Below are 16,821 nucleotides of genomic sequence, written 5' to 3' on the forward strand. Positions count from 1 at the left end.
TGGGTTGGGAAGATCCACTCAGCTGGTAAAGATTCCACCTGCAATTTGGGAGACCTAGGTTTGATCCTTGAGTTGGGAAGATTCCCTGGAGAAGGGAACGGCTACCCACTCTAGTATTCTGGCTGGGAGAATTCCGTGGACTGTATAGTCCATGGGGTCGCAAAGAGTCGGACACAACTGAGCAACTTTCACTTTTACCCAAATTCCTATATTGAAGTCCTAACTCCCAGTACCTCAGAATGTGACTGTATTGGATTCAGGACCTTTAAAGAGCTTAATTAAGATACTGAGATCACCATTTTGGGTCCTAATCCAATATGACTGGTGCCCTTATGAGAAGCCAAGGGAAGAAGCCACAGGAGAAATCAGATCTGCTGACACCTGGATCTTGCATTTCAGCATCCAGAACCATGAGAAAATGAATGTCTGCTTGTCACCCAGTCTGTGGTCCCTCGTTATGGAAGCCCTAGCAATCTAACACAATTGGCAAATCCCCTGCTCAGCGACGTCCCCCACCTCTTTGGAAATTATTCGTGTTTGCTCTTTTGACAATCTCTCTTGTGAATGAACTGCAGAGAAATTCAATCCTTAGAATGAGTGAGATAAATAAAGTTATAATGAGATGTTGCTATGGACCTACCATTTCTGCCCTGGGGGAGAAGTCACAGCAGTGAAGACCCAGCGTAGCCAAAATTAAATAAATAAGATAAAGATATTTAAGGTCTTTGTCCTCAACTGCAAAAGTAGGATTAAAACAGCTTCCTTGCCCCGGCACTGTAAGCCTTGTGTTCAGTACACAGTTAAGCTCGGGCTGCTGCTGCTGCTGCTGCTAAGTCGCTTCAGTTGTGTCCGACTCTGTGTGACCCTATAGACCGCAGCCCACCAGGCCCCACTGTCCCTGGGATTCTCCAGGCAAGAACACTGGAGTGGGTTGCCATTTCCTCCTCCAATGCATGAAAGTGAAAAGTGAAAGTGAAGTTGCCCAGTCGGGTCAGACTCTTAGCGACCCCATGGACTGCAGCCCACCAGGCTCCTCCGTCCATGGGATTTTCCAGGCAAGAGTACTGGAGTGGGTTGCCATTGCTCAGGCATAGTCAAGAAATAATTTTTGAAAACAACGTACAGTTGCACGACATACAGGCATAAACATATCTGTTTCATGAATGTCCTGTGACAAAGCTGAATGAAGAGATCTGGGCTTCCCAGGTAGTGCTAGTGGTAAAGAACCTGCCTACCAATGCAGGAGACTTAAGAGCCATGGGTTCGATCCCCATGTTGGGAAGATCCCGTGGAGGAGGGCATGGAACCCCACTCCAGTGTTCTTGCCTGCAGAATCCCATGGACAGAGGAGCCTGGAGGGCTCCAGTCCATAGGGTCACAAGAGTTGGACACGACGGAAGTGACTTAGCACGCACGCAATGAAAGGATACGATAGCAGTTGATTTTTCATTGAGAGGGGAAAAGAGGTGTCTTTCTCCAGCCCAGAACCAAGAGTTGGTCAGAGGAAAGGATGGGGGATGATTTCAACAGATAAATAACCAAATGTCTGAAGAGAATTTGCAAACACAATGGATTTCCTTCCCAAGGACTGGAAGTGGCGTGGGCAGCTGGGCAACGAAAGAGCTGCAGTCATTTTCCGCTCCATTTCTACAGACGGCAACAGAAACATGATGGTGGAGAACAACGCCAAGTGACAATCTTCATTTCATTCCTCGGGGATAGAAAACACACCCGTTTATTAAGTCTTTAAAAGCTGTAACCACAGATTGCAGCAACGAGACGCGACAGAGAGAAGAGAGCTTGGGTTGAGCCAGCCGTATGTGGCAACCGAGTGAAAAGACGATTCCCGTCTGGTGGAGCAGCAGCCAGTCCCCGGGAAGAGCATGAACAAAGAGCTTCTCATTTACAGCGGAGATGCTGACATGCAGTGTGTTTTCCTTGGCAGACAGGCAAGCTCCCCAGAAAAGGAAGATTTAATGCAAGCAGGAAATACGAACACACTCTAGCAAACCATGTCCATTTTCTGCCTGGGGAGATCTCTGAGAAATGGATGGCCTTGGCCGTGGATTAGGAGGACGTGAACGAGCTCTGCCCTAGGACCTTCTCCCGCGTCTCAACTCTGCCCAACCCGACATTCACAGTGAAGTCTCTCCTGTCTCAACATCCCCAGGCAAGAGCAGCCCACCTGAATTCATTTTACCACAAATGGAGACTTGCCCATATAAATTTCTAACACATGGTCATCAATAAATACTTGTTAAGTGAAGATTTTTTTTTTTTTATTTTGTAGTCACTGACCCTGCTTCTAGACACAGAGGATACTGATTTTGAGCAAGGATTTTAAAATTAGATGAATGAAGATTCAAAACCTTGCTCTAACCCCATTTTAGCTGTGTGACCTTGGGTAAGGTGTTGAACTCCTCTTCATGTAGTTTTACCATCTTTTAAATAGGCATGATGGGACCTTTCTGGTGGTCCAGTGGCTAAGACCCTGAGCTCCCAAAGCAGGGGGCCCAGGTTTGATCCCTGGTCAGGGAACTAGATCCCACATGGCGTAACTAAGAGCTCACCTGCCACAACAAAAGATCCTGCATGCCGAAACTAAGACCCGGCATAGCCAGATAAATAAACAAACAAAAAAGGCATGACAATGTACAAAAAAGTCTGTAAAGTACTGAGCACAGAACATAGCAAACTCCTCATTGAGTACATATGTGTTGTTGCTTTATCACTACGACCACACCTCAGTGCAGGTGGCCAGCGTCTGTCCCCTGTTGGCCGCAAAACCCCAAACTCATCTCCCCGACTCCAGCATTTCCCCACACCCCAGACTCTTCCACACACTAGGGCCAGAGTGATCTTCCAGAACACAAATCTAATTGGTATTAAGAAGATCCAAAAATCCTCTCTTCCAAAAAAACTGATCATAAATTGTCAAAACCAACTTTGCCTGAGGTCATGAAATTATCCAAAGGCTTGCAGTCATCCGGGAAGCTTATAAATGGCTAAAGCTTGGTAAAAACAGTGAGATTTATGGGGTTTTAACTTGCTGTATTCCAGTCTTTCCACTTCCAGCTCCATGGTTGCCTTGAAAAACCATTCATAGTAACACCAGCAACCTGATAGCCACCAGACCGGTGGAGATGGCGCTGGAGTTCCTTTAAAGCTTCATTACCTGGGAACCATCAGTATCTGACCTCTCTGGTAGTTCCCTGCAAGTGTCCACCTGCAAAGTCATCTTTATTTTACCTGACTTGGCCTTCATTCCTTGCAAAAAGCCTTTTCCCTGGGGCGGGGTGGCGGGGGTGGGTGTCGCGGACAGTGGTTGTCAAAAAAAGAAATTAAAGGCAGCAGTTTAACTTTGCAGCTGGGTGCTTTGTGGCCACCTGAGGCAGTGAACTACAGTTGGGACAAACAATTAGCTGACCAGAAAGCTTAAAGGGAGAGGCTGAGGAATGAATTTCCAAATGGGCTTTGAAAAACTTCGACATTTTCCTGGGAATCTCGAAGGCCATGTGGACCTGAAGGGCTATGAGTGTGCCCAGAGCTGTGTGTGTTGTTGCTGTTCAGTTGCTCAGTCGTGTCCGACTCTTTGTGACCGCATGGACTGCAGCACGCCAGGGCTATGCAAATGCTCACAAAAGACCTCAAAAGGCCCTAAGCTCTCACCTCTCACCGACCTTGATGCGCTGCACAACCAGGAATTGATAGCTAAGGCATACCTGTCGACTTCCTGGCTGAGCGTTGAAGATGAGCCCCTCCGGGCACAAAGAGCCCTCGGCAACGAATGGGAGATTTATTGGTTATAGAAATTTAAGGAAATCTCTGTCCATTCGTTAACTGACCTGTGAGCTAAAGAGTTTAGTGGCTAAACATGAACAAGATAACAGACTTTACAAAATTCATTCAGAAAAGGTATGAAAACAACAACAATAGCAACAACAACAACAAACCCTGGAGACAGGGCAGAATCTGATTTTCTGAGTTAAGTCACATTGTAATTGTTGCTATTCAGTCACTGAGTCATGTCAAACTCTGCAACCCCATGAACTGCAGCACACCAGGCTTTCCTGTCCTTCACCATCTCCCGGAGTTTGTTCAAACACATATCCATTGAGTCAGTGATGCTACCTAACCATCTCATCCTCTGTCGCCCCCTACTCTTCCTGCCCTCAGTCTTTCCCAGTATCAGGGTCTTTTCCAATATCACATTCAGTTCAGTTCAGTTCAGTCGCTCAGTCGTGTCCGACTCTCAGCGACCCCATGAATCGCAGCACACCAGGCCTCCCTGTCCATCACCAACTCCCGGAGTTCACTCAGACTCACGTCCATCAAGTCAGTGATGCCATCCAACCATCTCATCCTCTGTCGTCCCCTTTTCCTCCTGCCCCCAATCCCTCCCAGCATCAGAGTCTTTTCCAGTGAGTCAACTCTTTGCATGAGGTGGCCAAAGTACTGGAGTTTCAGCTTTAGCATCATTCCTTCCAAAGAAATCCCAGGGCTGATCTCCTTTAGAATGGACTGGTTGGATCTCCTTGCAGTCCAAGGGACTCTCAAGAGTCTTCTCCAACACCATAGTTCAAAAGCATCAATTCTTCGGCGCTCAGCTTTCTTCACAGTCCAACTCTCACATCCATACATGACCACTGGAAAAACCACAGCCTTGACTAGATGGACCTTTGTTGACAAAGTAATGTCTCTGCTTTTTAATATGCTATCTACATTACATCATTTTAAATATAATCAAGAAAGGAGGACGGTCTTCCCTGGTGATCCAGTGATTAAGCCACCGAGCTTTCAATGCAGGGGGCACTGGTTCAATCCCTGGTCAGGGAACTAAGATCGCAGATGTCTCACTGCTGCTGCTGCTAAGTCGCTTCAGTCGTGTACGACTCTGTGCAACCCCGTAGACCGCAGCCCATCAGGCTCCCCCATCCCTGGGATTCTCCAGGCAAGAACACTGGAGTGGGTCGCCATTTCCTTCTCCAATTCATGAAAGTGCAAAGGGAAAGTGAAGCTGCTCAGTCATGTCTGACTCTTTGCAACCCCATGGACTACAGCCCATCAGGCTCTTCTGTCCATGGGATTTTCCAGGCAAAAATACTGGAATGGGGTGCTCACAGTGCTGGCCAAATAAATAAATAGCAATTAAAAAAAAAAAAAGAAGGAGGAGGGGAAAATAAGACACGGGTGAAAGGGGAAGTTACCGTGTGCCAGACACTGAGCAAATGCTCTGCACTTGCCAACTCAGATAACTCTCACACCCACCTGCAAAGGCATTGTTCTTATCTTACAGACTATTAAAACCCAGTCCCAGGGGGTTAGCCTGATGTGGTCATACAGCCCGGAAGTGGCAGGGGAGGCAGGGCATGGCCCCCAAGAGTCTGGCCGGAGCACCCCTACTCTCCACCTTTGGGCAGATCTGCCTGGGGACCACCTGTTGTGTCTTTAGAACACCCATGAGCTGTTTGAGGTAGTCATTAGCTGAATAAATGCTTTTCAGCAGGGGGTAATCATTATATTAATTATCGTAATAATCAGGTTCATCAGGCACTGGGTGCGATGCTTCCTAACAGAATAGAAGCGCTCTCTGTGCTATTCACAGGCACCAGGCAGCTTCACACAGCCCTCCAGCTTCACTGGATGTTCGTAAATGCTTATGACCCAAAGTCCTGGGGCCCCTTGGAAAGTCACCGGAGCAAAGTTCAAGTGCATGAGTTTCCAAGCATCACTTATAGGCTTCCATCTGGAGGCAGTGTGATGTTGGCATCACCCTCGGTCCCCTGTCACCCACAGACCTGTGTTAATGCCAAACTGGTAGATGGAGCCCAAGGGGCCTTTTTTTTTTAAATGGCTCAACTGTGAACTGGTTAATTTTTGCTTGTGTTCCGTAACTCTCAAAGACTTGAATATGATCAGGGTTAAAAGACTTTCTCAATATCTCTGCCTCCTAGCTAAGAAGGGGTGCAGTATTAGAGTTCACCATATGCCATAACCTGAAGATGACATTCTGACCCAACTTCGGAATAAATAGACTTAAAACAGAATTTCACAAGAAGCAACAATTCCATTATATCTTAAATTTTAAAAGCTTTTAACTTTGTCTTTTTTCTCCCCTCATAACCATTAGTGTTGATGGAGCATGGAAATCATCTGGGGAAACAACAGTGTCCTTTGTTGGCTAATGTTTTTTCCTTTTCCTTACTATTGTGAAATGCAATTTTCTAATAGATGATGTTTAGTGTTCTCTGTTCACCTCTCTAAAGGCTCTGTTGAGCATGACAAATGTGGGGCTGATTGCTTCTAGGGTTTCACTGAGAAGATAAAACAGTAATATATTAAATTTGTATTTAATTAAGTTCTTCTACAAGAGGTCTTTCATTGTTTGGCCTTGTTGACAACATACGAGTTGCCCAGTTTCCGGCTGATGCTACTCTTGCCCTTCAAGGTGCCAGCCACAGTCTAGCCTCTCAGTAGCCTTCTCCATCCGAATTCCCAAGAGGTAGAGCTGGTGTCCCAGGGTGTGCTCACTTCTAACTGTGGGAACAACAGAGCAGTGGGGTGCCCCTCACCGTTTGTGGCAGGAAGGCATGCCACTTTCGAATCCCCTCTAGCCTGAACTCCATCCCACACGTGAAGGACTGCAAATTCACTTCCTGTCCCAGCAACTTGTCATGGAAAGTTTTGGGCTGCAAAACAGCCCATCCTTTTATCTTCAAAGCTTGAAAGCTCTTGGATCTAAGGAAATAGCTTATTTAGGTTGAGAAAAGACAATTTGATTTTAGGATGGTTAAACAGAGGGTTAGTGAAAAATTAAAACCAAACAACTGCAAGCCTAATAAAAGATTCGAGTGGTTGTAAATCTGCTGGTGATTCGTTAACGCCACCTAAAAGCAGGCAGCCTTCTGTAGAGGATGCAATACTGAGGGGCTTGCTGAGTGAGGGGATAGGACGTACCTCAGAGGTTCTGATGAGATAGGTTGGGACAGCATGCGTCAGAACAGGACTGTGAACACGAGACAATGACATGGTGGTCCAACATATACATGGGCGTGCGCGCGTGCACACACACACAAACTATCCGTGTTTGCAAAAGTTACTTGCCCACTAAGCCAGCAGGACCTCACTAGCCGCATGGTCTGCCAGGACGCTGACAGTTTAGGTTTTCCCACAGTGATTTAAAATCTTATTATCACCAGGCTATTAAATCACTTATTGTGTGACCTTAGACAAAGTGCCCAACCTTTCTGAGCCTCAATTTCTTAATCTATGAAATTGATTAAAGAATTCCTTGTAGGCAGGTTGTTGGTGAGGAATAGCAATAATGGCTGAAACATCCGGGGCAGTAAGTGGAACACAGTGAGTGCTCAGTGCACAGGACGAATTGCTATGACTTTTATTCTTATTCTTAATCAGGGGATGAAGATCGGGGATTTGAGGGAAATTAATGTCAACTGTCTTTTTAAAAGAAATGTCCTAGCGCTGAAGTAGTTTTTCTTTAAAATGTTGCCTATAGTGTCCTTCGGAGAAGGTGATGGCACCCCACTCCAGTACTCCTGCCTGGAAAATCCCATGGACGGAGGAGCCTGGTAGGCTGCAATCCATGGGGTCGCTGAGGGTCGGACACAACTGAGCGACTTCACTTTCACTTTTTACTTTCATGCATTGGAGAAGGAAATGGCAACCCACTCCAGTGTTCTTGCCTGGAGAATCCCAGGGACGGGGGAGCCTGGTGGGCTGCCGTCTATGGGGTCACACAGAGTAGGACACGACTGAAGTGACTTAGCAGCAGCATAGTGTCCTATTAGAGCTTTAAGACTGTGTGTGTGTGTGTGTGTGATAAATCCTGCTTATGTGTGTGTGCATGCCCACTCACTTAGCTGTGTCTAACTCTTTGTGACCCCCGGGACTGTAGACTGCCAGGTTCCTCTGTCCATGGGATTTCCCAGGCAAGAATATTGGAGTGGGTCACCATTCCCTTCTCCAGAGGATCTTCCTGGACCAGGGATCAAGCCCATGTCTCTTGAGTTCGCTGCATTAGCAGGCAGATTTGTTATCACTGAGTCACCTGGGAAGCCCCAAACCCTGCATAAATAGCTATTTTTAAATCTTTTATTTTTTAAAGTAATTTTATTTATTTATTGGCCATACCTCAAGGCACGTGGGATCTTAGTTCCCTGACCAGGGATCGAACCTGTGCCCCCTGCAGTGGAAGTGCAGACTCATAACCACTAGACCACAAGGGAAGTCCCTAAATCTTTTAAAATGTGTTGTGATTATATGTTTACAGGAAAGAATGGGACATCAGATTTCTGGTTCCTCAAGTAACGAGCTTGGAAGTTGCCCCTGTGTTCTAGTAAGTCAAAGCTTAACAGACGGAAAATTCAACAACTCTCTAGGCTGCAATAAGAGAGGGAGGGGGGACACGGGGCAACCACTGCCTGAAAGCCTGGAGACCCAGCCGAGCAAGTACAGGAAGCGGCAGCCGCTGGAGCGGACTCAGTGGGAGCCAATGCTGGGACAAAAACCTCAGCCGTGATGTTCAGACCCCCTAGACGCTCCATGTAGACAAGTCTGAGAGCTAAAATCTCCAGGGGGATGCCATCATAGCAGGCCCCCACAGTCTTGCCGGATTTATCTCCGGGGTCTCAGCCAGGTTCCCACAGTAAATATCAGAGAAAAGCTCCCTCATGCTCCCAGCAGTGGGAGGGGAAAAGGAACCATGTTAAAATACACCAGACATATTTCTCTTGGGACTGACACATACACATTACAATATATAAAATAGATGACGGATATGGACATAAGTACAGCACATTGTGCACCCTGCGCTCAGTCATATTTCTTTGTGACCCCATGGACTGTACCCCACCAGGCTCCTCTGTCCATGGAATTTCCCAAGAATACTGGAGTGGGTTACCATTTCCTACTCCAGGGGATCTTCCTGACCTGGGGATCGAACCCGGGTCTTTTGGGTCTCCTGCATTGGCAGGCAGATTTTTTACCAGTAGTGCCAGACAATCTTGGTTAGCACAGGGAATTGTACTCAATACTCTGTAATGATCTGTATGGGAAAAGAATCTAAAAAGGAGAAAAGAGTGGAGATATATATATATATAAATATACATATAACTGATTCACTTTTCTATATACCTGAAAATAACAACATGGTAAATCTACTACAGCCCAATAAAAACTTTTAAAAGAAAAAGAAATACACCATAACCCTCTGTGCTTCTTTTTTTTTTTTTCCTCTGTGCTTCTTAACAATGCCTGCCCTCAGGGGGAACTAGGTAACCAGAGCCTGGCCTGCTGGGGCGTGATCAGAGCCAGACTGCCTGGGGAAGGGAAATCCCCACTTCCACCTGCCCTAGCCATCCTGTGCCTCCTAAAAGAGGAGGAAAAATAAACTGAGAAATACTTGTGAAGCTCACAGTCCAGAGACACAGGCTCAGAGAAACACCGTGACCCTATCATAGGACTAGAACGCTTCCCCACCCTTCACACCTCACCAACATATCACTGAGGGCCTGTTTATGGCTGTTCCTTTTTACCCAGCACATAGTGTCTGGCTATTAAGAAAAATCACAAGGTCTACCAAAAGGCAGAAATCACAGCCGAAGAGACAGAGCAAGCATCAGAACCAGACGTGGAAGGCATGTCGGAATGATCAGACCAGGGATTTAAAACAACTCGGATGACTATGCTAAGAGCACTAATGGATAGAGAAGACAGACACAGGACAGATGGACCGTGTAAGCAGAGAGATGGAAGTCCTGAGAAGGAACCAGAGAGAAGTGCTGGAGATCAAAGGCACTGTAGCAGAAATGAAGAATGCCTTTGATGGGCTTACAGGCAGACCTCGTTTTACTGCACTTCGCTTTATCGGGTATCACAGACACTGGGTGGTTCTTTTTTTTTTTTTTTTAAACAAATCGAAGCAACCCTCCTGCATAGAACCAGTCTATCTGCACCATTCCTCCAACAGCATTTTCTCACTTTGTGTTTCAGTGTCATATTTTGGCAATTCTCACAATATTTCAAACTTTTTTCATTATTATTTGTTAGAATGCTGTATAGTCAGAGATCTTTGATGTTCCTACTGTAATTGTTTTGAGATGCCACACACCCACAGTAGATGGAAAACTTAATCAATGGCTCCACCAGGACTGTTACCCTGTCTCCTTCCCTACTTCTTGAGACACAACAATATTGAAATTAGGCCACTTAATAACCCTACAATGGCCTCTAAGTGTTCAAGTGAAAGAAAGCATTGCACATCTCTCACTTTAAACCAAAGGCTAGAAATGGGGCTTCCCTGGTGGCTCAGAGATAAAGACTCTGCCTGCCAATGCAGGAGATGTTTGATCTAATGCCATGTTTGATCCCTGGTCCAGGGAGGTCCCACATACCATGGAGCAGTTAAGTCCGTTTGCCACAACTACTGAGCCTGTGCTCTAGAGCTCAGGAGCCACAACAAGGAATAACCCCTACTCTCCCCAATAGAGAAAGCCCACTTGTAGCCACAAAGACCCACCACAATAAAAAAATAAACAAGTCAATCTTAAAAAAAAAAATAAATCAATATATTGGGAATTCCCTGGCAGTCCAGTAGTTAGGACTCCAAGTTCTCACTGCCAAGGGTCCAGGTTCAATCCCTGGTTGGGGAGCTGAGATCCCACAAGTGGTACAGGCAAAAAAAACCACCCAATATAATCCATCACATCAACAGACTGAAAAAGGATCACAGGAAGGTTCTGGAAGAGTTATAGCTCAGGTCTCACCATTCCCCACCACACTGCTTTGGGACTGTCCAAGCCCATCTGGTCCCACAGAAAGAGGAAGCAACAGCCCAGCTCTGTGTAGCATGAGCCCCCTGAACCTGGCCGAACTGAGGGGTGATAGAAGCAGGGGGCCTGGCCCTGGAACTGGAGCTCAGCAACCTGAGGGTTTACAGGCACAGCTCTGGGCAGGAACAGAAGCAAGGGGGAGGCTGCAGCGGCTCCAGGTTTCTGTGGTCTCCTGGGGAGCTCCCCTCCTCTCCCCTCACACTCATCAGGGCAGACACACAAAGGCCTCCATCTCAGTAACACACATCAGCAGAGAGGGGAGTGGACGGGTCAGGGAGACAGAGCTCGTGATCCAAACTGCACCTCTGCAGAGAACCACCACTAGAAGAAAGACATCAAGCCAACAGCACGAATCTCAGGAGCAGAACTTTGGGGACAAATGGACCAAGAGGGAAGTTAACACAATGTGTGAGCTTAGTCCCTCAGTCGTGTCCCATTCTTTGTGACCCCAGGGACTGTAGCCCACCAGGCTCCTCTGTCCATAGGCTTCTCCAGGCAAGAATACTGGAGTGGGTTGCCATGCCCTCCTCCAGAGGATCTCCCCAACCCAGGGATTGACCCCAGGGCTCCTGCATTGCAGGCGGATTCTTTACCAGATGAACCACCAGGGAAGCCCAAATTGACATAATAAATAGGCTCAAAGAGGTGGGGGAGTACAAATGTAACGTGAACCAGGCAGAGAAGTTATCAAATAGGAAGCAATGCCTGGTCTACTGAAGGTGGGGCAGGCAGTCATTCCAAGGTCCAGCAAACTTCTCGGCATAGCAGATGGAACTCCAGCCCACTTTGTACCTCCCCAGCGAGAGTGGGAAAGGTTATGGGGGATGCTGTCAACCCTAGCCTTCCTTGGATGCTAAGGGCCTCCTCTGCAGACCTTGAGCAGTGAGCTGCAGTGCTGATGTGGAGAATGGCGCACTATTCTGTGAAGAGAGTTTATTTCTTAACCATGGATCTGACAGGGTGATTCTCCAGCCCAAGCACATTCAATGGCTTTCTGCCATCAGCCAAAGGTTCTCGGAATGACTCATGAGGCTCTTACATTCTGGCCCCAAACCACCATCCCAATTTCTCCTCCTGCCACCGTCCTCCAAACACCTGATGGTCCTGCAACATGAAAGCCTACATGAAAGATGTCAAAGCACAGAGGCTCCTTCCAGGCACTGATTCTGCAGGTCTGTGATCGCCGCCTGGAACTGGAGAAAAGTGGGAGAAACAGCCGTGGTCCGTGAGCATGCCTGCCTGGGGGCTGGCAAGATGGGGAAAGTTTGCCATGCTGAGAGAAATGAGCTTCAGCTAGAAGCTCCCACATGTAATGTGGTTTTTCATAGCTTCACGCCTCAGAAAATGCTGCTGCAACTGCCTAGAAGGTTCTTCCCCAGTCCATCCACCGATTAAACTCCTACTCATCCTTCAAGACCCCAGCCCATCACCAGGAGCCTTAGTGCTTTATTTTCCGTGAGGCTGCAGCTGTGATTTCAGGCATACAACACACGGTGCTGTGGGGTGGTCTATGGACCCATTTCTCCAACAGTGAGCGCTTGGAGGGCAGGGACTAACTTTATGCTGCTCTGAATCCACTGTGCCTGTCATGTAGAGACCATTTAATAGATGCTTGAGCCATTAATTAAATACAGATGTCTAGCTAGCTAATTAATCGTAACAGAAAATTATGCTCTACTAGGAGATCTGTCCAGGGTGATTCTTCGGAATTCCTGCCTGAGGGAGAATAGAATTAGTCTAGTCTGGATTATCCTAGAGGTGGGTCAGTATCATTTAATTACAGGTCCTGGTAGGCCTCCTCTGAGCACCTGCCTGTCTGAGACTGAGGCTCTCCCAGAAGGGTCCCCCGGTTTCCACCACAGAGGCTGCTGCTTCAGCAATGCCGGCCAGCCGGCCAGTATCCAGCAGGGTGTACATCCAAGATTGAAGGTTTGATTTTCAAATCTCCTAGACCCCAAAGACAACCTTGTTCTGTGGGAGAGAGATTTCATGCTGTTTTATAGGCATAGGACTCCTGCATCTGACCAGCCATAATGAACAGTTTTCAGTATACAGTTCAGTGTAAATAAATGATTTTCAGCTTCCTTGACGGTCAGGGCTGTAGATGGTGTGAACCCAGGGGTCCTGGGTACCCTTTGCCATCTCGCTTCTCTGTGCATCCTCCCCCACCCCACCCAGCCCCACATGCATCCCCTGGCTGCCTCGCCTCTGGTCCAGGTGTTTCCTGACCTGGAAGTCTCGACCCACTCCCGCCCAGCCCACCCTCTGATGGTAAACACCTACTCGTTGGTCTTTCAAAACTCAGGTCAATAGATTCATCTCTAACGCTGTTTTAGATTCCACATATAAGCAATATCGTATGATATTTGTCTTTCTCTGTCTGACTTATTTCACCCAGTATGTCAAAGGAACATATTTATAAAACAGGAATGGAGTCACAGATGTAGAAAACAAACTTATGCTTCCTAAGAGGGAGGAGGGGTAAATTGAGAGTTTCGGACTGACATATACAACTGCTGCTGCTACTGCTGCTAAGTCGCTTCAGTCGTGTCCAACTCTGTGTGACCCCATAGACAGCAGCCCACTAGGCTCCCCCGTCCCTGGGATTCTCAAGGCAAGAACACTGGAGTGGGTTGTCATTTCCTTCTCCAATGCATGAAAGTGAAAAGTGAAAGTGAAGTCACTCAGTCGTGTCCGACTGCTAGTCACCCCATGGACTGCAGCCTATCAGGCTCCCCCATCCATGGGATTCTCTACTATATATTAAATAGATAACTAGTAAGGACCTGCTGAGGGGCTTCCCTGATGATTCAGTGGGTAAAGAATCCACCTATAATGCAGGAGACACAGGAGACATGAGTTCGAGCCCTGGGTCGAGAAGGTCCCCCAGAGGAGGAAATGGCAACTAACTCCAGTATTCTTGCCTAGAGAATTCCATGGCTAGAGGAGCCTGGCGTGCTGCAGTCCACGGGGTTGCAAAGAGTCAGACACAACTGAGCAACTGAGTACACACACAGGCACACATATATAAACTAGATAACTAATAAGGACTGACTGTATAGCACAAGGAATTCTGCTCAATACTCTGTATGTAATGATCTCTATGGGAAAAGAATCTGAATAAAATAGGGTCTTCCTTGCAAGGAATGTAAACCTCCTTGGTAGGCTGTAGAGGCCACCTGTGGTTAAGAAAATGATGGAACTCAATCCTGAGGGATGGAGGGGAGTGACAAACCAGCAGCAGCACAAAAACCCCCATCGCAAGAGCTTTGGGACTTCCCTCGTGGTCCAGCGGTTAAGAATCCACTTGCCAATGCAGGGAATGCAAGTTCAATCCCTTGTCCAGGAAGATTCCCCATGTCACAGGGCAACTAAGCTTGTGAGCCTGCAACAACTGAGCCCTCACACCACAGCTACTGAAATCCGTGCTCCTAGAGCCTACGCTTCACACTAAGAGAAACCAACGCAATGAGAAGCCCTCGCACTGAAACTACAGAGGAGCCAATCGCCACGACTACAGAAAGCCTGCTCACAGCAACGAAGACCCGGCACAGCCAAAAATAAATAAATAAAATGTCATCCACTTACAAAAATAAAAAAAAGAAGAGCTTTGGAGCCAAGTTCCTAAGTCAGTTGACAGAGGAGAATAAGAATGAAAATGGCACTAACTTTTTGTGGCATTTCTTCCATGGTTGCTCTTCAAGAAACGGCTGATTCAGGAGTTGATGTTAAGCTTAGCTCTTTTAGGAGAGAGAACTGTTTTTGAAAATTACAGACAGAAAAGCATCCGGAATGCCCTCCCTCTCCCCTAAACCTGGCTTTGATCTTAGCGTCCCTGTCCAGGCTGGGTGGCCAGGAGCGCAAGGAACGACACAACAGAGGGACTCACAGAATTACAGAAACAGTGTTTCACAGCTGGCTTAGCTTGTAAAGATTAACTTAGAAAACTAGTAAGTGCGTACCACTTATGTACTGGCCTCTGTTCTAAAGGTGTCACATGAATTATCTATTGAATCTTGCCAACAACCCTCTAGGGTAGCTACTGTTATATTGTTGTTATTCAGTCACTAAGTTGTGTCCGACTCTTAGCGACTCCATGGACTGCAGCACACCAGGCCTCCCTGTCCATCACCAACCCCCAGAGCTTGCTCAAACTCATTCCATCGAGTCGGTGATACATCCAACCATCTCATCCTCTGTCGCCCCCTTCTCCTCCTGCCTTTAGTTTTTCCCAGCATCGGGGTCTTTTCCAATGTGTCAGCTCTTCCCATGAGGTGGTCAAAGTATTGGAGCTTCAACATCAGTCCTTTCAATGAATATTTAGGGTTGATTTCCTTTAAGATTGACTGGTTTTATCTCCTTGCAGTCCAAGGGACTCTCAAGAGTCTTCTCCAGCACAATTGGAAAGCATCAATTCTTTGGTGCTCAGCCTTCTTTATGGTTCAACTCTCACATCCATATGTGATTACTATTATGATCTCCATTTAATACATAAGGAACCTGGGGCTGAAAACCATGTCAACTTGTCCTGGGTCTCCCAGCTAGAGAGAGACAGCTGGGGTGAGCAGCTAGGTAGCGTCCAGCCTCTGAAGCCCCTACTTTTAACCCCATGCCATCCCAGCCTCGGCATGGAGGCCAGAGTGAGGGATGCAAGACAGAAGATGGTCACCTCATCCTTGTGGGGTGATGGGAAGACTAAACTGGATTTGGGGGTGACTCTTTGTGGGTAAGGATGGATGAAGGAAAGGAATGAGGAGCTGGGCCATCTTTGGGGGCTCTGGTCCAAAAGGCAATTGCCTGGGTGGTGATGACTGAGAGCAGCCAGGGGACCAGTGTGGATGCATCCAGGGAATGTCAAACGTCAGGACTAGGAGACCTGGAAGACAAGGAAAAGCCAAGATGTGCCCCAAAGTTGAGGACAGCCGTGGCTGCAAACAGCAGCCTTCTTGGTAGTGTATTCAGCCTGTTGTTGAACAGGTTGCCCTAAGGGACCTTGGAGACAGCTCTTCCCAGTGGACATTCATGACTGGCCTGGTGTCCCCCGCAGTCTAGGCTCCAGCCAGGTATGCGTGGTGCCTTTGGAAGCTCCAGGGCACAGTGGCCAGGGTTCACATTGGCCAAGTCATCATGTCCCTCTGCACCAAGCTGCAGAACAAGGAGCATGTAACTGAGGCCCTCCTCAGGGCCAGGTTCAAGTTCCCCGGCCGTCAGAAGATCCATATCTCCAAGAAGTGGGGATTTACTAAGTTTAACGGGGGTGAATTTGAAAACATGATGGCAGAAAATCAGCTCACCTGGGATGGCTGTGGGGTCAAACACGTGGGTAATTGTGACCCCCTGGACAAACCGCGGCCCTGAACTCATGAGAGCCTGGGTGCTGTCCACTCCTTACTCTGGCCCATCAATAAACCAATAAAGTTGAGGACAAGAGCAGACGTCTCAAGGGCCGAAACCCACATGGATGAGGAACTAGGAAGCAGAACCCCAGGTGCAGAGGTAGCAGTGGACTGGCGGGAGCCTCCATGTGTGAATAATCAGCCAGTTGCAGGCCAGGGGTCAGGCCAGGCAAAAGGAGGAGGCCCGGGTAAGGGGGTGTCATGGTAAGATGACCATAGGCATTTCAAGTCTGACCATCAGCAGTGAAAACAGCCCCCTAGAACAGTGGTCCCTAACCTGCTTGACACCAGGGACCAATTTTGTGGAAGACAATTTTTCCACAGACCAGGCGTGGGGCGGTGGTTTTGGGGTGATTCAAGTGAGTTACATTTACTGTGCACTTTATTTCTAATCTGGGCTTCCCTGGTGGCTCAGACGATAAAGAATCTGCCTGCAATGCAGGAGATGTGGGTTTGACCCCTGGGTCGGGAAGATGCCCTAGAGAAGGGCATGGCAACCCACTCCAGTATTCCTGCCTGGAGAATTCCATGGACAGAGGAGCCCAGTGGGCTATAGTCCATGGGGTCACAAAGAG

At 47.6% G+C, this 16,821-nt stretch overlaps 1 pseudogene; it reads left to right on the forward strand.

Moving 5' to 3' along the window:
• The first annotated feature begins 15,765 nt into the window (after positions 1-15,765).
• Positions 15,766-15,855, forward strand: LOC112578593 (annotated as a pseudogene).
• Positions 15,856-16,821: the final 966 nt, after the last annotated feature.

The sequence above is a fragment of the Bubalus bubalis genome, chromosome 13, assembly GCF_019923935.1.
Source record: "Bubalus bubalis isolate 160015118507 breed Murrah chromosome 13, NDDB_SH_1, whole genome shotgun sequence".
NCBI lineage: Eukaryota > Metazoa > Chordata > Mammalia > Artiodactyla > Bovidae > Bubalus > Bubalus bubalis.